Below are 23,202 nucleotides of genomic sequence, written 5' to 3'. Positions count from 1 at the left end.
TAATACCCCTATGCTGTAAATACTGCTTGTAGAAAGATTCAGCTACACAAGTCACCTGGGACCCAGTGTCGATTAGACAACAACACTCAACGTCGTCCACCCAAGCCTTACTTTCCCAAGGTTCTCCAACTAAGCCTCTAGGAACCTGGTTTATCTTTGCTATGGAACCTTTTACAACTCCAGCCTCTGTTCGTTCCACAACAGAGGCTACTCCATGTTTAAATGAGCAGTGGGAGTTGTCACTTTGTTTTGAAAACTCCTTTGCTCATGTCTCTGCACCAACTTTTTCTGCACCAAGGCTGCATTCACTGGATTAGTACACTGCTGCAGATAATGAGAATCCTCACCACAGCGATAACAAAACCCACTCATGGGCAGTGACTTAGCTTGAGTTTGAGGCACAGGGCGTGATGGTTTCCCTTCTTTGCCCATTTTTTTGTTAGGCACATTTGACTGGTGTTGATCATATGGCAGTTTCTTCACTGAAGCTGGCTTCTGTGCCTTTGCTTTAGCCACCTCAGCTTCAAGCTCTTTAATGCGTTCTGTCAAGGCCAGATTGGCTTGTGCTTCCCCGGAGTTTACTACAAATCCCTGATCGGCAGTAACATGCACTTGGCTCTGCGCTCTTACAGGAGGCATGCATAAATGGACATTCATACGTTTCTCTTTAAGCTGCTTCTCATGCTCGAAAGACCTCAGTTTGAAGAGCAAGCTGGAATAGCTCAAGTCAGGCTGTAAAGAGTCTGATAGCAAATCTTTAAGACGCAACTGCGTTATCAGGACTTCATCCCAGCACCCTCTGATGAACTGCTTGAGAAGCAAAGTGTCAGAATGTTTGCCAACCACTCCCTTCTTTTCAACCACCTCCTGCATCAAGGAATGAAGACGCCTCAAATAATCAGAGGGCTTTTCACCTCGGTTTTGGTGCGTCTCTATAAACTGAATGTACAGCTCATCTCCCCCAGTGACACTACCATAAGCTTTATCTAGCTCCCTTGCGTACATTTCTGGTGGCGCATTTGTACCTACTCCTAGGGCAACATTAAGAGCAGGGGGAAGGAGACTATCCAAAATGTGCCTTCTCTTATGCCTCTCCATCAGAGAAGTGTCTGAAAGTAACTGCCTAGCGTACAATTGCCACGTGATGAAATCAACTTCCCCACTAGGCTTGGGGCAATGTCCGGAAAACATTCTTAACTTGGGGGGTAAGGGAACATGTCCCTGGTAATCAGAGTCATGTTTCACCACATGTTCCACCACTACACGCTGTACGTCCTGTGGTATAGTGAAAGTGATAGGAGTTTCATGAGTTGCGTTCCTCTCCACAGGAGGTGAATCAGTTCGAATTGCAAAAGACACTTTTGATGCCGAATTGGCGACTATAGTAGGCGTTGCTGCTGGCATTACATTACCAAACTTTCTTGGAGCAGGGGTTGAAGTGGAGGGGCCCCTATCAACACCATCAGCTTTGTGTGCAAGCTTAGTCGCAACCTGCTGGCTTAGTTCATTTACATTTACGCAGTGAAGTTGTGCCAAACTCTCTATTTGCACCAACAGCTGATCAGCCATATCATCCAAGGTTTGACCTGAATGTTCACTCTGTATTGGTGTTGGGGAGCTAGATTGAGGTTGCACATCTTCGATCTGTCTACCCTCTAGTGGCACAACACCCCATACATTTTGGCCATCTGCATTCAAATATTCTTCCTCAGCTATTAACTGGGTAGTAACTTCCTGAAATTCACAAAGCAGCTCTCCAGAGAATCTGTCACCTAACCACTCCACTTTCTTCACCTCATCAAGATGATCAAAACATCTTCTCACTTCCATAAGAGTGGTATTTGGATCTACTTTTGTAAGTATTACAGATCGTTCAGGATCAAAATTATGCTGCATGCACAAGTCCATTGTGAGCGAAAGAAGAAAGAAAAAAAAAAGAAAGAAAAAAAAACTTATATAGATATAAAAATAGTCGGAAAAATTAGGATCAAAATTTTGTCAAACAAGCGCAGCCCCACGTTGGGCGCCAAATTTTTCTCCCTCTATTCTTGGATGTAACCCATTAGTAGGATCTAACACCCCGGAAAAAAAAAAAAAAATAAAGAAAAGGAGGAAAAATATCTACTGGGTCTGAGCTCACCAAATACCTATAAATCTCAACCTATAGAAGTATCTGGAGTCCCGGGTTCGGGGTCTCACACCTTGCTTTAATCAAAAGAAAAGAACATATGATTAATCATTTTAAATGTGTGTCTGCACTTGTTTAAGTTAATGTCTGTAGTACTAACTGGACAAATAAATAAATGAAAATAATATTAAGTAAACCAATTAATAAAATTAAATATGAAATAGAATGAATTAATAAATGATAATGAAATGAATTAACAGATAAACCAATCAGATCACTGAACAGTAACTGTTTACTGGAATTTCATTCCCTTCAATGTGCACGGATCACTTTTCACACATCACATGAGAATCCTCTTTGACAAATCACCATTTGAAAACAAAATCATTGACAATCAAAGAAAATAAAATATAATAAGAAAAATGAAAAAAAAAAAATCAGTTTGTGCACACTGCAGTATGAGTGCTATGCAAATGATTCAGTTCCGTTAATGTGAATGTAATGGACTCAGTTCATGTGAATATGGCTCAGTTCAATTCGTTTGAATGTGACTCAGTTCGCGTGAAAATGAAGATGACTCAGTTCAGTTCGTTTGCATGTGAATGCCTACTAAACTCTTTGCCGTGATGAAAACTGAACGTGAAGACAGTCCCCGATGACGCAACTCCTCCACAGTGGAAATCCAGCGCGCTCTCCCTCACGGCGCGACTCGACCAGGATCACAGAGCGTTGAAACAATCCCAACTAATGTAACAAAACAGTTCAAACACCCTTTTAGAAAGATATTGACAACGATGATTCAGATTATCGACAGCCACACATGTGGTTCACGATCTCTCTCTTCACTGAGCTGGCGCGCATATGACGTCAGCTCTCATCGACAATACTTTTAACATTTATAACCTTTAAACATTATTTCCATTACATAAATGTGCAAACAAGTTCTAACAAGTATACTTACACAGCATAAATGCTTTACATGTGTTATATTGCACACTCTATACTCAATTATGAACAGCATTCACCATCCACATTTTCGTATATTAACAAACACAAACTTAAACAATATTTATGAAAATACAAAACAATTGTGACTTACCTAATGTAACAAAACAGTTCAAACACCCTTTTAGAAAGATATTGACAACGATGATTCAGATTATCGACAGCCACACATGTGGTTCACGATCTCTCTCTTCACTGAGCTGGCGCGCATATGACGTCAGCTCTCATCGACGCAATACTCTTAACAATTTTGTTGCTCAGCGAATACAAAATAATTACAACAAAAAAAAAAAAAAACATGTCTGAACATTTCATGCATTAGGAAAGAAAAAAAAATATATATAATCAAGACAAAAAAAAATCATACATGAAAAATATATAACACAGCCTCAATTAATTGGGTGGGTTACATGTTCACCTCTGTTTTTCCTAATTGTACCACGTACACAGGTTTTCATATCAAGTAGGCGCTTACACAGTCGTACAGAGTTGTATAAGTTGTCCATAAACAATCTGTAGCCGTGACCTACTAGGCGATCAAGAAGAGAGACAACCGTGTCTCCCAGGGCAGCGCTTTCCCCACAATAGGGCTTCATGTTAAAACAGTACCCTGTATCAGAATCTGATTTTACTCCATATTTGATGGGTTTATGGGGATTGTACACCCTGAAAGCTAGGCGCCCACGCCACAGAAACATCCCCTCATCAATGCAAATGTTTGACTTGGGCTGATACATTTCGCGGAATTTGGACACAAGGTGATCCAAGACAGGGCGGATTTTGTACAGCCTGTCAGTACAATTGTCTGGCCTTGTTGTATTATCATTGAAGTGAAGAAATCTCCATATGATTTCAAACCTGTTGCGAGGCATGACCTTGTTGAAGTAGGGGGTAGCTAACATGTCATCTGTACACCAATACATATCAAGTTCAGGCTTATGAATGATACCAGTGAGAAAAAGGAGCCCCATGAAAGTTTTCATTTCTGAAACTGTGACAGGCTTCCATGCATGATATCTAGCATGTTGTGAAGTGTCATCCATAGCCTGAATACACTGATCTGCATACAGGTTGGTCTGATCAACAATGTTCTGAATCAGTACATTAGAAATGAACAACTCAGTAAAGTCTACAGGTTGTTCTGACTCAAGAGCAGCAGCATCACCGATAGGCCCAGGATTCTCAGTGAAGGGAATGTTTTTTGGCTGCCAGTTAATTTCATGCCACTCAGGATCATCAGGTTCATCATCTTCAGCTGGATCAGGATGGTTCACAGTGGCCCTTGTTTGGTCACCAGCAGCACCGTGTTGATGTACTTGACGCATCCGGCCTCTGCCTCGCTGTGTTCTACCTGTAAATAATTATATGAGTAATTGGAATTACTTTCAATAAACAGACCTAGATACACACACATATATAAATACATATTACAATGTGGTAAATGTGCACAAAGAGAGATACAATTTGGCCATTATACGCTCATATTTACAGACACAGCCACACATAAATGCATGCACACTTACACACAAATATTATAGTGTTTATATATATATATATATATATATATTTATCCCATAAAGATATAACACTTTCTCAGATATTTTGTTTTCTTACCTCTATGTATATTTATATTTTAGTTTTTCTTCATTAAAAATAAATAAATAAAAGAATACCTGGGTCTCTGAGGGTTATAATATGAGACTTGATGTTTACAGTAACAAAGTACAACAAACTAATCTGATTTTGTCCTTACAGGGAAAACGATGGAAAAAACTGGAGGCGAAATCCATTCGAGAGGCGATGAAAGAGGAGGAGAAGAAACGTATCTACTTGGAAGAAGCAAGATATCAGGCCCAGATACGAAAGGAGATAATTGAGGAAACTAAAACCCAGCAGTACCACCAGACGGACAGAGTCAAAGGCCTCCATGTGTGTGTCTTACGTTATTAGACCACAAGTGTTTTTCTGTGGTGAAATGTTAGTAGAAACGATCCTCTTGTTGTTCTAGAGCGCTCTGAGGCTGGCGGAGGTCCTGAAGGAAAGAGAGGCTCAGATCGAGCTCAAGCGCATGAGGCAGAACGCCAGCAGAGCCGTGGACAGAGAGATCTTGGCCCGAATGGCTTTCAGAGAAGAGCAGGCGGTCCAGCAGGAGCGACAGAAAGCACTGCAGAGAAAACGAGACCAACTGGCCATTTCTGAGTGCTTGAAACTACAGTAAGGAGAAATTAAAGTGCATTTATGCTTCAGTGCATACACAGCTAACACAAATATGCTCTAAGGACTTTTTGATAACGTTCCAATTAAGATATACACTCACCGGCCACTTTATTAGGTACCCCATGCTAGTAACGGGTTGGACCCCCTTTTGCCTTCAGAACTGCCTCAATTCTTCGTGGCATAGATTCAACAAGGTGCTGGAAGCATTCCTCAGGGAGTTTGGTCCATATTGACATGATGGCATCACACAGTTGCCGCAGATTTGTCGGCTGCACATCCATGATGCGAATCTCCCGTTCCACCACATCCCAAAGATGCTCTATTGGGTTGAGATCTGGTGACTGTGGAGGCCATTTTAGTACAGTGAACTCATTGTCATGTTCAAGAAACCAATTTGAAATGATTAGAGCTTTGTGACATGGTGGAAGTAGCCATCAGAGGATGGGTACATGGTGGCCATAAAGGGATGGACATGGTCAGAAACAATGCTCAGGTAGGCCGTGGCATTTAAACGATGCCCAATTGGCACTAAGGGGCCTAAAGTGTGCCAAGAAAACATCCCCCACACCATTACACCACCACCACCAGCCTGCACAGTGGTAACAAGGCATGATGGTTCCATGTTCTCATTCTGTTTACGCCAAATTCTGACTCTAACATCTGAATGTCTCAACAGAAATCGAGACTCATCAGACCAGGCAACATTTTTCCAGTCTTCAACTGTTCAATTTTGGTGAGCTCTTGCAAATTGTAGCCTCTTTTTCCTATTTGTAGTGGAGATGAGTGGTACCCGGTGGAGTCTTCTGCTGTTGTAGCCCATCCGCCTCAAGGTTGTGCGTGTTGTGGCTTCACAAATGCTTTGCTGCATACCTCGGTTGTAACGAGTGGTTATTTCAGTCACTGTTGCCCTTCTATCAGCTCGAACCAGTCTGGCCATTCTCCTCTGACCTCTGGCATCAACAAGGCATTTCCGCCCACAGAACTGCCGCTCACTGGATGTTTTTTCTTTTTCGGACCATTCTCTGTAAACCCTAGAGATGGTTGTGCGTGAAAATCCCAGTAGATTAGCAGTTTCTGAAATACTCAGACCAGCCCTTCTGGCACCAACAATCATGCCACGTTCAAAGTCACTCAAATCAACTTTCTTCCCCATACTGATGCTCGGTTTGAACTAGGGCTGCAACTAACGATTATTTTGATAATCGATTAATCGGACGATTATTTCTTCGATTAATCGATTAATCGGATACCAAATTTCAATTTGATTTTTTTGTTTATTGACTAAATAAAACCCGGTTACACTTTGTTTTAAGGTGTCCTTGTTACAGTGTAATTATATATTTAAGTACAGAGTAATATTAAGTAACTACATGTACTTACTATAGGAATAGGGTATGATTTAGGATTTCGTTGAGGGTTAGTTGCATGTAATTATGCATAATTTACTGTTATTACTACAGTGAGTACATGTAACATATGTAACAAGGACACCGTAAAATAAAGTGTTACCTAAAACCCTAAGTTAGGATATTTATGTGTAAAAATGTATTTTAAAAAGTGCAAAAGCCACACATTTGAGTTTTAGTAATATCAATATTTGCATTGTTTTTAATGATAATTGCTGATGGCAAGTTGACAACCATGATTAATGTAAAAAAAAAAAAAAAAAAACATTTATATCCAACATATTGTTTTAACACAATTTTTGTTAAAACAAATTTACACAGACATGTTGTTCAGATGTGAAGATATAAACTAAAAACATCTAAAATATATAATTCATTTAATTTTTATTTAAAATTAATTGAATTATAAGGATACATTGATAAAATAAATATAGAAAGACTGAAAACAAGCGTGTGAACGTAGAGCCGCAGTAGATCGCGTTTGAAAAACAATTAAAACTTAATAGACAAATGCTGTAAATAGAGAAAGGAATGGAGTTACGCAGCAAGCTAACAGGCTTGATTAAAAAGACAGGAAAAATGATGCATTAGTGCACAAGCATTTGCTGAAAACCACTGAGTACAGTGACTAAAAAACAATCTTTTACTGCTGCTGTTATTAACTGCCTTTATATTTAGTGCTTCGCTTTGTAAAGACCGTTTTAATTTAACCTATTTCTGCGGTAGCGCTATTTTAATCCCTCACTTATGTTGCGAGCGAACTGATTGCGCAACCTGATGCTCGAGACAAAATACAGACATCCCAAGTCTCCCGGAAGTTCTGGGAGTCCCCCGCATATTGATAGCGGCTTATGCGGCTCCCTGATGCCCGCAAATTAGTTCAAACTCCCGGGATTTGAGCGCGCAAGCAAGAGCGCGCATGCGAGACAGAAGAGACTGTGCTCCAAACCGTGTAGCGCGAGCGCGCGGCAGAGCAGCGGAGGGAGAGAGACCTTGCGTGTGTGCCTCATGAAGCGCGTGTAAGACAGAGAGCATCCTGATTGGCCTGTTTCAACCAATCACCAGTAAACGCTCCCCGTGACGTAAGCAGACCAACTAATCGATAATGACATTCGTTGACAACGATTTTCATAATCGATTATTATCGATTTTATCGATTAGTTGTTGCAGCACTAGTTTGAACTGCAGGAGATTGTCTTGACCATGTCTACATGCCTAAATGCACTGAGTTGCCGCCATGTGATTGGCTGCTTAGAAATTAAGTGTTAACGAGCAGTTGGACAGGTGTACCTAATAAAGTGGCCGGTGAGTGTAAATGTTATTTCTGAATGTTCCCTAAACGTTCAAAGTGTCAACAACATTTAAAGGTGCCCTAGAATGTGAAATTGAATTTATGTTAGCATAGTTAAATAACAAGAGTTCAGTACATGGACATGACATACAGTGAGTCTCAAACACCATTGTTTTCTCCTTCTTAGTTAAATCTCGTTTTTTAAAAACACCCCTGAAAAACCGAAGCATGGCAGTTGCTCAGTGTTTGGATGTACACATGAACACAAAAGTATTTTTTAGTTCCTTCATCTGAGCCTCTGAAGAAACAATGGGTTAATTTTATTTTCTCTGGAAATTTCCAAACATTTCACCGACTGTTTCCTCAACTTGGGCCAATACAGAGCTGGCCTCGGATCGAGCTACCAAGCAACACTTTCTGATGTGTAATTGTTCAAGTTCAGACAGGTAATCTTTCTCTCAAAATTGTTCAATACTGTTTATGCATCAGTAAGTCAAGCCAGTGACTAAAATATCAACTTCACATCGTTTCTTTTAGGGACTGTTCGTTTTTTATTTAAGGGGCCACCGGCGGAAATTTGAGATCTGTAGTCAAAAAAGACTTGACCCTCCCTTAGCCAGTAATAAATGTTTCTATGACCCTCCAAAATGATTGTGAAAAAAGGCATGACCCTCCCCGCTAATGTATTGATTACGTAGCCGGTTTGCGCTTGGCAAAGATGTTCAGATGGCCATTGTTTTTTTACAACCACGACAAACGACTAAACTCCTGCTTTCTCATCTTACTAAGGCTTAACGATCGATAAAGCAAACCTACAATTCGGTTCGTATCACGATTTTTGATTTTAGATTTGAAAAAAAAAAAATCATGTTTTCGGTGCTGATGCGGTGACGCGTTCATGTTGTAAGTAGCCTATCTAAAAGCTGCCACAAAGAACCGGTAAAAGTAATGATTATGAATATGTAAAATATAGCAAGGAGACATTTTAATTGTTTATTAATAAAGTGTTTTCAGCCAGTGTGTCGGCTGGAAAGATGAAGTTGACGATGCTGACTCGCGATCTTCGCAGTAGTGAACGCGCCAGAGAGAAATGCAGATTTCACGGATGACTAAGCAGAGAGCAATCCGCTTTCTTTCGTTTTTAAATGTTCTGTTTAAAAGTTAAAATGCTAACACGAAAGATAAAATAAAATGAATATTTTATGTTCTGTGGAGGCCGACCCTTCTTCATCCGGTTAGTATTACAGTCTATGGTATTAGCCTACTTTTGTTTTGCGCAGTAATTCGTAGAATTACAAAAAAAAAATATTTTGCCATCTAAAAGTTAAAGATTTTTTGTGTCACGTCACATGTGTATTTCGCTCATATTAAATATAAAACACATGTGTAGACTGATATTTGTCTAATGTCTTGACTCCTTTATTAAGGGAATATGGATAGGCCTATATAAACAGACGTTTCAGTATTAAATGCATTTTCTGATAATTTATATTTCAGGTTTTGACTGCAAATGTCACTTCCATAACGCTGGAATTGCCCAATTTGAAATAATTTTATCCTCAACTAGTTTTTTGGTGTAGGTCTACGTATTTTATTATGTTAACTTCAAATAATACTAATAGTAATTTAAAAATGTGGTAGCCCTACGTGTTACACATATCCACTGTTATGGTGGCAATTTCAGTAGATTTACTCACTAAACATTGTTGTGGAAACAATAAGAATGAAAACTAGAATAGTATCGTGCTACAGCGCACATCAGCTGCAGTTCTGGCGCCTCAGTCCCAATACTGTAAAACTTGACGTACATTCACATCACATGTTAATGCAGCGGTAGAGTAGCACTCACAGGATACTGACCTTGTTATTCGCAATCACAAAAGTTCATTATTTGCTCGTGCTTTAAAGCTTTGCCGGGTAAACATTTCATTGGCGTTCAGTTCTGACATGATGCAATTTTTCTGAGCGCGCACTGTCAGACAGCGCCAAACTGGATTTTTGTTGGGTCAGACCAATCTGATAGCGACGGGGGGCAGAGACTGAGAGAGCTACATGGAGATACATGGAAAAAAATATGCACCAAACAAGCCACTTTGAAATTTTGCTGTTTTCATGAATAGAAAAGTTGGGTGACCCTCCCCCCTAGACTAAAAAAAATTGAATGACCCTCCCCTCAACAAAGAATAAAAAGACACGACCCTCCCCTATTTTCCTCCGGTGGACCTTTCCATAAATACCGAACCTTAGTCCTTAGTAGGATGAAAATAATCGTATTTAAATTGTGAACAAATTATATACAGAAAGCGATCAAAGAACAATCTTTCCACACAGCGCGAGTTTATCTGGACACTTGCCAAACTCGTTATAAAATCAATGACGCACGTTACTGCACAACGAAGCTCTTACTGTATTTACATCATCGTGTTTGCATTGGTGAAAGCATTAGAGAGAGTGCAGAAACTGCTTTGCAATGATAATATCTTCATTCTCGCGATCAACACACTGTCATCTGCTCAATGCTCATCACGGCAACATTTTATGTGATGGGAATAGATCTAAATACTTTAAAAACATCTCACGATTCGTTAATCTCGATAGCTGTTATAGTAAAAATGTATAATAGCAGTAGTAAAAGTATTCGAGAGAGTTTCACATGTAATGCGTAGCTATTTCATATGCAAGCATGTCAGCCAATCACAGCAGTGGCCGCGGTTACACTGAATCCCACAGCAGACACGCCCCTTCAAACAGAGTGTTCAAATCAGAGGCTAAAAGCAGGCTAGGAAAAATGCCATTTATTTCTAAATTATGATTATTTTTGATCTAAAAAACATACTAACATTATAAGGGCAACCCAGGAAACATTATAAAATAATTAAAAAAAACATTCTAGGGCACCTTTAAAATGTTTTTATTCTTCAAACACTGGGAATGTTACTTTTGAACAGTGTTGGGGAAAGTTATTTTTAAAAGTAATACATTACAATATTGTGTTACGTTAAAATTAACTAATTGTATTACTCAGTTAGTTTAATGGAAAGTAGTGTTATGTTAATGTTGTTACTTTTTCTGTAAAAAAAAACACTCCACGAATTATGTATAAGTTCTGTTTTGTGTTAATGTTTTGAGAACATGATTAAAGACCAGATAACTTTGAACAAACATAATGTTACTAGAAGAACGTTTGTTCGTAACTTTGAGAGAACCGTATCTAAAGTTCTGAGAACATTCCCTGTTAGCTGGGAATCACCTTAATGTGTCAATGTGTCTGACGTTTCCTCCTTTATTAGGGTTAAGGAGCATGACATGAAGAAGGAGCAGGAGAGGAGAAGGGAGGCTGAAGAGATGAAGCAACTCCGAGATCTTCATCTGAGGGAACAGGCCATCAAAGAGCGCCAGAATCGAGAAGTGAAGAGAAAAAGAATGAATGCTTTTCGTGTAAGCCGGTTGTTGGACAACATTCACACTGTAAAAGCAGATCGAATCAGATGCGGTTTTGAAATCCCTTCTTCTGTCTTCCATCAGGACCATTTGACCAACAGAGAGCTGACAAAAGCAGCGGAGGCTCGGAGGCAAGAGGAAGAGGAGGAGAAGAGAAAGCAGATCGCCAGCCAGAGCGAAAAAGTGACGAGAATGAGGAGAGAAAAACAGGAGGAAACATTTAGGTATTGTACATTTAGGTATTGTACATTTAGGTATTGTACATAAGACAAGGATACAAGGTATTTAAAGAAAATACTGCACAACAAAATATCTGTGTAACCATTACATGAATGTACCATTTGCTTATTGTAACTTTTCAAAATGAAACTTTATTTTTTATATTTTTCAACACTGAATCTAATACTATGCATATTTAACTATTCAAAATGTGTATTGTTGTTCAATCTCAGGCAACTTTATTTAATTTTTACAAGGTTTCTAAGCAAAAGATGGACGCATGTTTTCTCAGTCCTGTTACCGAAACTCATTTATTTCTGTTGTGTTGTGGCTTATTTCTGTTGTGTTGTGGCTTATTTCTGTTGTGTTGTGGCTTATTTCTGTTGTGTTGTGTTGTGGCTTATTTCTGTTGTGTTGTGGCTTTATTTCGTTTTATTGTGAACTTATGTTTGCTTTTTAAATTTCGGTTTAAAACAGGACTGAGTGAAAACCCGGGGACACGACTAAAATATGTATTTTATCTAAAATATTAGATCAAATATTTAAAAACATAGATTGGATATAAAGTCAAACAACAATGCAAAAAAAATCTGATTTCTGATAGATTTTAATCATTATATTTCATGGTAAAGTTTAGAGATAGAGAGTGGGGACATGCAGAAAATGCTATTTTTTAGTGTTCTATGTAGTTTTTATTTATGTTTTTAATTATACATTTTAAATTTGTAGTTAGCTTAGTGTGCAGGACATTTTGCTTAATAATAAAATGTATTTTAGAGTTAATTTTCATGCAATTTTATACATATAATGACCTGGGGACAGAAATGTCACCCTTTCGGTGGAATGTTTTTATAATAACTTGGAAATATGTTGTCTAATGCATACAGTTGTGAGTTGGGAGATGGAAAAACCCGAAGCAGACCTAGTGTTGTCCAGATCTGAATGGCAGCGCGTCCAGGACCGTGTGAACGGAGTGAATCGTCACAGCAGAAGTGTAATAGCAGCGGCTGAACAGCGGGAGGCGCTGCACATGCGCTCTAAAGAGCTCGTCAAACACTGGCCCAACACCATAGCTGTGAGTGACAGCATCGCACTGGAGTTACTGCATTTGTAGCTCTCTTATTGTGCGGGGCTCCGTACTTCCTAAAACTATATATGCGTAAACATCATGCTTTTTAATGACCTAATCACTTTTAAGGAAGAAAATAGGCCTTTTTATGAGTCTTTATTAAGAAATAAGAATAATTTATTTAAATTATAAATTATTATGATTATTAAAGTAAAGACGTCTGTCTATAGAAACATTGTCAGACACTTTTATTGTTTTTATATAGCCTTATTTAGACTTCTCGCTGTCTAATTTTCTTTTTGTGTCTGTGCCCCTATTATAATACTAAGTTTGTTACAATTTGGTATAATGTTAAATTGTAATTTGAATGTCATCTTGATGTGATATTTTAGTTTTCTTCATTAAAAATAAATAAATAAAAAAGAATACCTGGGTCTCTGAGGGTTATAATATGAGACTTGATGTTTACAGTAACAAAGTACAACAAACAAATCTGATTTTGTCCTTACAGGGAGAACGACGGAAAAAACTGGAGGCGAAAACAATTCGAGAGGCGATGGAAGAGGAGGAGAAGAAACGTATCGACTTGGAAGAAGCAAGATATCAGGCCCAGATACGAAAGGAGATAATTGAGGAAACTAAAACCCAGCAGTACCACCAGACGGACAGAGTCAAAGGCCTCCATGTGTGTGTCTTACGTTATTAGACCACAAGTGTTTTTCTGTGGTGAAATGTTAGTAGAAACGATCCTCTTGTTGTTCTAGAGCGCTCTGAGGCTGGCGGAGGTCCTGAAGGAAAGAGAGGCTCAGATCGAGCTCAAGCGCATGAGGCAGAACGCCAGCAGAGCCGTGGACAGAGAGATCTTGGCCCGAATGGCTTGCAGAGAAGAGCAGGCGGTCCAGCAGGAGCGACAGAAAGCACTGCAGAGAAAACGAGACCAACTGGCCATTTCTGAGTGCTTGAAACTACAGTAAGGAGAAATTAAAGTGCATTTATGCTTCAGTGCATACACAGCTAACACAAATATGCTCTAAGGACTTTTTGATAACGTTCCAATTAAGATATACACTCACCGGCCACTTTATTAGGTACCCCATGCTAGTAACGGGTTGGACCCCCTTTTGCCTTCAGAACTGCCTCAATTCTTCGTGGCATAGATTCAACAAGGTGCTGGAAGCATTCCTCAGGGAGTTTGGTCCATATTGACATGATGGCATCACACAGTTGCCGCAGATTTGTCGGCTGCACATCCATGATGCGAATCTCCCGTTCCACCACATCCCAAAGATGCTCTATTGGGTTGAGATCTGGTGACTGTGGAGGCCATTTTAGTACAGTGAACTCATTGTCATGTTCAAGAAACCAATTTGAAATGATTAGAGCTTTGTGACATGGTGGAAGTAGCCATCAGAGGATGGGTACATGGTGGCCATAAAGGGATGGACATGGTCAGAAACAATGCTCAGGTAGGCCGTGGCATTTAAACGATGCCCAATTGGCACTAAGGGGCCTAAAGTGTGCCAGGAAAACATCCCCCACACCATTACACCACCACCACCAGCCTGCACAGTGGTAACAAGGCATGATGGTTCCATGTTCTCATTCTGTTTAGGCCAAATTCTGACTCTACCATCTGAATGTCTCAACAGAAATCGAGACTCATCAGACCAGGCAACATTTTTCCAGTCTTCAACTGTTCAATTTTGGTGAGCTCTTGCAAATTGTAGCCTCTTTTTCCTATTTGTAGTGGAGATGAGTGGTACCCGGTGGGGTCTTCTGCTGTTGTAGCCCATCCGCCTCAAGGTTGTGCGTGTTGTGGCTTCACAAATGCTTTGCTGCATACCTCGGTTGTAACGAGTGGTTATTTCAGTCACTGTTGCCCTTCTATCAGCTCGAACCAGTCTGGCCATTCTCCTCTGACCTCTGGCATCAACAAGGCATTTCCGCCCACAGAACTGCCGCTCACTGGATGTTTTTTCTTTTTCGGACCATTCTCTGTAAACCCTAGAGATGGTTGTGCGTGAAAATCCCAGTAGATTAGCAGTTTCTGAAATACTCAGACCAGCCCTTCTGGCACCAACAATCATGCCACGTTCAAAGTCACTCAAATCAACTTTCTTCCCCATACTGATGCTCGGTTTGAACTGCAGGAGATTGTCTTGACCATGTCTACATGCCTAAATGCACTGAGTTGCCGCCATGTGATTGGCTGCTTAGAAATTAAGTGTTAACGAGCAGTTGGACAGGTGTACCTAATAAAGTGGCCGGTGAGTGTAAATGTTATTTCTGAATGTTCCCTAAACGTTCAAAGTGTCAACAACATTTAAAGGTGCCCTAGAATGTGAAATTGAATTTATGTTAGCATAGTTAAATAACAAGAGTTCAGTACATGGACATGACATACAGTGAGTCTCAAACACCATTGTTTTCTCCTTCTTAGTTAAATCTCGTTTTTTAAAAACACCCCTGAAAAACCGAAGCATGGCAGTTGCTCAGTGTTTGGATGTACACATGAACACAAAAGTATTTTTTAGTTCCTTCATCTGAGCCTCTGAAGAAACAATGGGTTAATTTTATTTTCTCTGGAAATTTCCAAACATTTCACCGACTGTTTCCTCAACTTGGGCCAATACAGAGCTGGCCTCGGATCGAGCTACCAAGCAACACTTTCTGATGTGTAATTGTTCAAGTTCAGACAGGTAATCTTTCTCTCAAAATCGTTCAATACTGTTTATGCATCAGTAAGTCAAGCCAGTGACTAAAATATCAACTTCACATCGTTTCTTTTAGGGACTGTTCGTTTTTTATTTAAGGGGCCACCGGCGGAAATTTGAGATCTGTAGTCAAAAAAGACTTGACCCTCCCTTAGCCAGTAATAAATGTTTCTATGACCCTCCAAAATGATTGTGAAAAAAGGCATGACCCTCCCCGCTAATGTATTGATTACGTAGCCGGTTTGCGCTTGGCAAAGATGTTCAGATAGCCATTGTTTTTTTACAACCACGACAAACGACTAAACTCCTGCTTTCTCATCTTACTAAGGCTTAACGATCGATAAAGCAAACCTACAATTCGGTTCGTATCACGATTTTTGATTTTAGATTTGAAAAAAAAAAAAATCATGTTTTCGGTGCTGATGCGGTGACGCGTTCATGTTGTAAGTAGCCTATCTAAAAGCTGCCACAAAGAACCGGTAAAAGTAATGATTATGAATATGTAAAATATAGCAAGGAGACATTTTAATTGTTTATTAATAAATGACATACAGTGGAGGCCGACCCTTCTTCATCCGGTTAGTATTACAGTCTATGGTATTAGCCTACTTTTGTTTTGCGCAGTAATTCGTAGAATTACTAAAAAAAATATTTTGCCATCTAAAAGTTAAAGGTTTTTTGTGTCACGTCACATGTGTATTTCGCTCATATTAAATATAAAACACATGTGTAGACTGATATTTGTCTAATGTCTTGACTCCTTTATTAAGGGAATATGGATAGGCCTATATAAACAGACGTTTCAGTATTAAATGCATTTTCTGATAATTTATATTTCAGGTTTTGACTGCAAATGTCACTTCCATAACGCTGGAATTGCCCAATTTGAAATAATTTTATCCTCAACTAGTTTTTTGGTGTAGGTCTACGTATTTTATTATGTTAACTTCAAATAATACTAATAGTAATTTAAAAATGTGGTAGCCCTACGTGTTACACATATCCACTGTTATGGTGGCAATTTCAGTAGATTTACTCACTAAACATTGTTGTGGAAACAATAAGAATGAAAACTAGAATAGTATCGTGCTACAGCGCACATCAGCTGCAGTTCTGGCGCCTCAGTCCCAATACTGTAAAACTTGACGTACATTCACATCACATGTTAATGCAGCGGTAGAGTAGCACTCACAGGATACTGACCTTGTTATTCGCAATCACAAAAGTTCATTATTTGCTCGTGCTTTAAAGCTTTGCCGGGTAAACATTTCATTGGCGTTCAGTTCTGACATGATGCAATTTTTCTGAGCGCGCACTGTCAGACAGCGCCAAACTGGATTTTTGTTGGGTCAGACCAATCTGATAGCGACGGGGGGCAGAGACTGAGAGAGCTACATGGAGATACATGGAAAAAAATATGCACCAAACAAGCCACTTTGAAATTTTGCTGTTTACATGAATAGAAAAGTTGGGTGACCCTCCCCCCTAGACTAAAAAAAATTGAATGACCCTCCCCTCAACAAAGAATAAAAAGACACGACCCTCCCCTATTTTCCTCCGGTGGACCTTTCCATAAATACCGAACGGTCCCTTAGTAGGATGAAAATAATCGTATTTAAATTGTGAACAAATTATATACAGAAAGCGATCAAAGAACAATCTTTCCACACAGCGCGAGTTTATCTGGACACTTGCCAAACTCGTTATGAAATCAATGACGCACGTTACTGCACAACGAAGCTCTTACTGTATTTACATCATCGTGTTTGCATTGGTGAAAGCATTAGAGAGAGTGCAGAAACTGCTTTGCAATGATAATATCTTCATTCTCGCGATCAACACACTGTCATCTGCTCAATGCTCATCACGGCAACATTTTATGTGATGGGAATAGATCTAAATACTTTAAAAACATCTCACGATTCGTTAATCTCGATAGCTGTTATAGTAAAAACGTATAATAGCAGTAGTAAAAGTATTCGAGAGAGTTTCACATGTAATGCGTAGCTATTTCATATGCAAGCATGTCAGCCAATCACAGCAGTGGCCGCGGTTACACTGAATCCCACAGCAGACACGCCCCTTCAAACAGAGTGTTCAAATCAGAGGCTAAAAGCAGGCTAGGAAAAATGCCATTTATTTCTAAATTATGATTATTTTTGATCTAAAAAACATACTAACATTATAAGGGCAACCCAGGAAACATTATAAAATAATAAAAAAAAACATTCTTGGGCACCTTTAAAATGTTTTTATTCTTCAAACACTGGGAATGTTACTTTTGAACAGTGTTGGGGAAAGTTACTTTTAAAAGTAATACATTACAATATTGTGTTACGTTAAAATTAACTAATTGTATTACTCAGTTAGTTTAATGGAAAGTAGTGTTATGTTAATGTTGTTACTTTTTCTGTAAAAAAAACCACTCCACGAATTATGTATAAGTTCTGTTCTGTGTTAATGTTTTGAGAACATGATTAAAGACCAGATAACTTTGAACAAACATAATGTTACTAGAAGAACGTTTGTTCGTAACTTTGAGAGAACCGTATCTAAAGTTCTGAGAACATTCCCTGTTAGCTGGGAATCACCTTAATGTGTCAATGTGTCTGACGTTTCCTCCTTTATTAGGGTTAAGGAGCATGACATGAAGAAGGAGCAGGAGAGGAGAAGGGAGGCTGAAGAGATGAAGCAACTCCGAGATCTTCATCTGAGGGAACAGGCCATCAAAGAGCGCCAGAATCGAGAAGTGAAGAGAAAAAGAATGAATGCTTTTCGTGTAAGCCGGTTGTTGGACAACATTCACACTGTAAAAGCAGATCGAATCAGATGCGGTTTTGAAATCCCTTCTTCTGTCTTCCATCAGGACCATTTGACCAACAGAGAGCTGACAAAAGCAGCGGAGGCTCGGAGGCAAGAGGAAGAGGAGGAGAAGAGAAAGCAGATCGCCAGCCAGAGCGAAAAAGTGACGAGAATGAGGAGAGAAAAACAGGAGGAAACATTTAGGTATTGTACATTTAGGTATTGTACATTTAGGTATTGTACATTTAGGTATTGTACATTTAGGTATTGTACATTTAGGTATTGTACATAAGACAAGGATACAAGGTATTTAAAGAAAATACTGCACAACAAAATATCTGTGTAACCATTACATGAATGTACCATTTGCTTATTGTAACTTTTCAAAATGAAACTTTATTTTTTATATTTTTCAACACTGAATCTAATACTATGCATATTTAACTATTCAAAATGTGTATTGTTGTTCAATCTCTGGCAACTTTATTTAATTTTTACAAGGTTTCTAAGCAAAAGATGGACGCATGTTTTCTCAGTCCTGTTACCGAAACTCATTTATTTCTGTTGTGTTGTGGCTTATTTCTGTTGTGTTGTGTTGTGGCTTATTTCTGTTGTGTTGTGGCTTATTTCTGTTGTGTTGTGGCTTATTTCTGTTGTGTTGTGTTGTGGCTTATTTCTGTTGTGTTGTGTTGTGGCTTATTTCTGTTGTGTTGTGGCTTATTTCTGTTGTGTTGTGGCTTATTTCTGTTGTGTTGTGGCTTATTTCTGTTGTGTTGTGTTGTGGCTTATTTCTGTTGTGTTGTGGCTTATTTCTGTTGTGTTGTGGCTTATTTCTGTTGTGTTGTGGCTTATTTCTGTTGTGTTGTGTTGTGGCTTATTTCTGTTGTGTTGTGGCTTATTTCTGTTGTGTTGTGGCTTTATTTCGTTTTATTGTGAACTTATGTTTGCTTTTTAAATTTCGGTTTAAAACAGGACTGAGTGAAAACCCGGGGACACGACTAAAATATGTATTTTATCTAAAATATTAGATCAAATATTTAAAAACATAGATTGGATATAAAGTCAAACAACAATGCAAAAAAAATCTGATTTCTGATAGATTTTAATCATTATATTTCATGGTAAAGTTTAGAGATAGAGAGTGGGGACATGCAGAAAATGCTATTTTTTAGTGTTCTATGTAGTTTTTATTTATGTTTTTAATTATACATTTTAAATTTGTAGTTAGCTTAGTGTGCAGGACATTTTGCTTAATAATAAAATGTATTTTAGAGTTAATTTTCATGCAATTTTATACATATAATGACCTGGGGACAGAAATGTCACCCTTTCGGTTAGAATGGCTTTTATAATAACTTGGAAATTTGTTGTCTAATGCATACAGTTGTGAGTTGGGAGATGGAAAAACCCGAAGCAGACCTAGTGTTGTCCAGATCTGAATGGCAGCGCGTCCAGGACCGTGTGAACGGAGTGAATCGTCACAGCAGAAGTGTAATAGCAGCGGCTGAACAGCGGGAGGCGCTGCACATGCGCTCTAAAGAGCTCGTCAAACACTGGCCCAACACCATAGCTGTGAGTGACAGCATCGCACTGGAGTTACTGCATTTGTAGCTCTCTTATTGTGCGGGGCTCCGTACTTCCTAAAACTATATATGCGTAAACATCATGCTTTTTAATGACCTAATCACTTTTAAGGAAGAAAATAGGCCTTTTTATGAGTCTTTATTAAGAAATAAGAATAATTTATTTAAATTATAAATTATTATGATTATTAAAGTAAAGACGTCTGTCTATAGAAACATTGTCAGACACTTTTATTGTTTTTATATAGCCTTATTTAGACTTCTCGCTGTCTAATTTTCTTTTTGTGTCTGTGCCCCTATTATAATACTAAGTTTGTTACAATTTGGTATAATGTTAAATTGTAATTTGAATGTCATCTTGATGTGATATTTTAGTTTTTCTTCATTAAAAATAAATAAATAAAAGAATACCTGGGTCTCTGAGGGTTATAATATGAGACTTGATGTTTACAGTAACAAAGTACAACAAACAAATCTGATTTTGTCCTTACAGTGAGAACGACGGAAAAAACTGGAGGCGAAAACAATTCGAGAGGCGATGGAAGAGGAGGAGAAGAAACGTATCGACTTGGAAGCAGCAAGATATCAGGCCCAGATACGAAAGGAGATAATTGAGGAAACTAAAACCCAGCAGTACCACCAGACGGACAGAGTCAAAGGCCTCCATGTGTGTGTCTTACGTTATTAGACCACAAGTGTTTTTCTGTGGTGAAATGTTAGTAGAAACGATCCTCTTGTTGTTCTAGAGCGCTCTGAGGCTGGCGGAGGTCCTGAAGGAAAGAGAGGCTCAGATCGAGCTCAAGCGCATGAGGCAGAACGCCAGCAGAGCCGTGGACAGAGAGATCTTGGCCCGAATGGCTTTCAGAGAAGAGCAGGCGGTCCAGCAGGAGCGACAGAAAGCACTGCAGAGAAAACGAGACCAACTGGCCATTTCTGAGTGCTTGAAACTACAGTAAGGAGAAATTAAAGTGCATTTATGCTTCAGTGCATACACAGCTAACACAAATATGCTCTAAGGACTTTTTGATAACGTTCCAATTAAGATATACACTCACCGGCCACTTTATTAGGTACCCCATGCTAGTAACGGGTTGGACCCCCTTTTGCCTTCAGAACTGCCTCAATTCTTCGTGACATAGATTCAACAAGGTGCTGGAAGCATTCCTCAGGGAGTTTGGTCCATATTGACATGATGGCATCACACAGTTGCCGCAGATTTGTCGGCTGCACATCCATGATGCGAATCTCCCGTTCCACCACATCCCAAAGATGCTCTATTGGGTTGAGATCTGGTGACTGTGGAGGCCATTTTAGTACAGTGAACTCATTGTCATGTTCAAGAAACCAATTTGAAATGATTAGAGCTTTGTGACATGGTGGAAGTAGCCATCAGAGGATGGGTACATGGTGGCCATAAAGGGATGGACATGGTCAGAAACAATGCTCAGGTAGGCCGTGGCATTTAAACGATGCCCAATTGGCACTAAGGGGCCTAAAGTGTGCCAAGAAAACATCCCCCACACCATTACACCACCACCACCAGCCTGCACAGTGGTAACAAGGCATGATGGTTCCATGTTCTCATTCTGTTTACGCCAAATTCTGACTCTAACATCTGAATGTCTCAACAGAAATCGAGACTCATCAGACCAGGCAACATTTTTCCAGTCTTCAACTGTTCAATTTTGGTGAGCTCTTGCAAATTGTAGCCTCTTTTTCCTATTTGTAGTGGAGATGAGTGGTACCCGGTGGGGTCTTCTGCTGTTGTAGCCCATCCGCCTCAAGGTTGTGCGTGTTGTGGCTTCACAAATGCTTTGCTGCATACCTCGGTTGTAACGAGTGGTTATTTCAGTCACTGTTGCCCTTCTATCAGCTCGAACCAGTCTGGCCATTCTCCTCTGACCTCTGGCATCAACAAGGCATTTCCGCCCACAGAACTGCCGCTCACTGGATGTTTTTTCTTTTTCGGACCATTCTCTGTAAACCCTAGAGATGGTTGTGCGTGAAAATCCCAGTAGATTAGCAGTTTCTGAAATACTCAGACCAGCCCTTCTGGCACCAACAATCATGCCACGTTCAAAGTCACTCAAATCAACTTTCTTCCCCATACTGATGCTCGGTTTGAACTGCAGGAGATTGTCTTGACCATGTCTACATGCCTAAATGCACTGAGTTGCCGCCATATGATTGGCTGCTTAGAAATTAAGTGTTAACGAGCAGTTGGACAGGTGTACCTAATAAAGTGGCCGGTGAGTGTAAATGTTATTTCTGAATGTTCCCTAAACGTTCAAAGTGTCAACAACATTTAAAGGTGCCCTAGAATGTGAAATTGAATTTATGTTAGCATAGTTAAATAACAAGAGTTCAGTACATGGACATGACATACAGTGAGTCTCAAACACCATTGTTTTCTCCTTCTTAGTTAAATCTCGTTTTTTAAAAACACCCCTGAAAAACCGAAGCATGGCAGTTGCTCAGTGTTTGGATGTACACATGAACACAAAAGTATTTTTTAGTTCCTTCATCTGAGCCTCTGAAGAAACAATGGGTTAATTTTATTTTCTCTGGAAATTTCCAAACATTTCACCGACTGTTTCCTCAACTTGGGCCAATACAGAGCTGGCCTCGGATCGAGCTACCAAGCAACACTTTCTGATGTGTAATTGTTCAAGTTCAGACAGGTAATCTTTCTCTCAAAATCGTTCAATACTGTTTATGCATCAGTAAGTCAAGCCAGTGACTAAAATATCAACTTCACATCATTTCTTTTAGGGACTGTTCGTTTTTTATTTAAGGGGCCACCGGCGGAAATTTGAGATCTGTAGTCAAAAAAGACTTGACCCTCCCTTAGCCAGTAATAAATGTTTCTATGACCCTCCAAAATGATTGTGAAAAAAGGCATGACCCTCCCCGCTAATGTATTGATTACGTAGCCGGTTTGCGCTTGGCAAAGATGTTCAGATAGCCATTGTTTTTTTACAACCACGACAAACGACTAAACTCCTGCTTTCTCATCTTACTAAGGCTTAACGATCGATAAAGCAAACCTACAATTCGGTTCGTATCACGATTTTTGATTTTAGATTTGAAAGAAAAAAAAATCATGTTTTCGGTGCTGATGCGGTGACGCGTTCATGTTGTAAGTAGCCTATCTAAAAGCTGCCACAAAGAACCGGTAAAAGTAATGATTATGAATATGTAAAATATAGCAAGGAGACATTTTAATTGTTTATTAATAAAGTGTTTTCAGCCAGTGTGTCGGCTGGAAAGATGAAGTTGACGATGCTGACTCGCGATCTTCGCAGTAGTGAACGCGCCAGAGAGAAA

General features: G+C 39.3%; 1 pseudogene; it reads left to right on the top strand.

Annotated features, from left to right (window-relative positions):
- Positions 1-4,933: 4,933 nt before the first annotated feature.
- Positions 4,934-23,202, top strand: part of LOC130076416 (trichohyalin-like) — a 36,001-nt pseudogene continuing 17,732 nt past the window's right edge.

This window comes from Rhinichthys klamathensis, unplaced genomic scaffold (genome assembly GCF_029890125.1).
Source record: "Rhinichthys klamathensis goyatoka isolate OS25496 unplaced genomic scaffold, OSU_Roscu_1.1 h1tg000647l_1, whole genome shotgun sequence".
In the NCBI taxonomy this organism is placed as follows: Eukaryota; Metazoa; Chordata; class Actinopteri; order Cypriniformes; family Leuciscidae; genus Rhinichthys; species Rhinichthys klamathensis.
The sequence above is the reverse complement of the archived record's forward strand: the minus strand, read 5'-3'. Positions and strand labels throughout refer to the sequence as shown.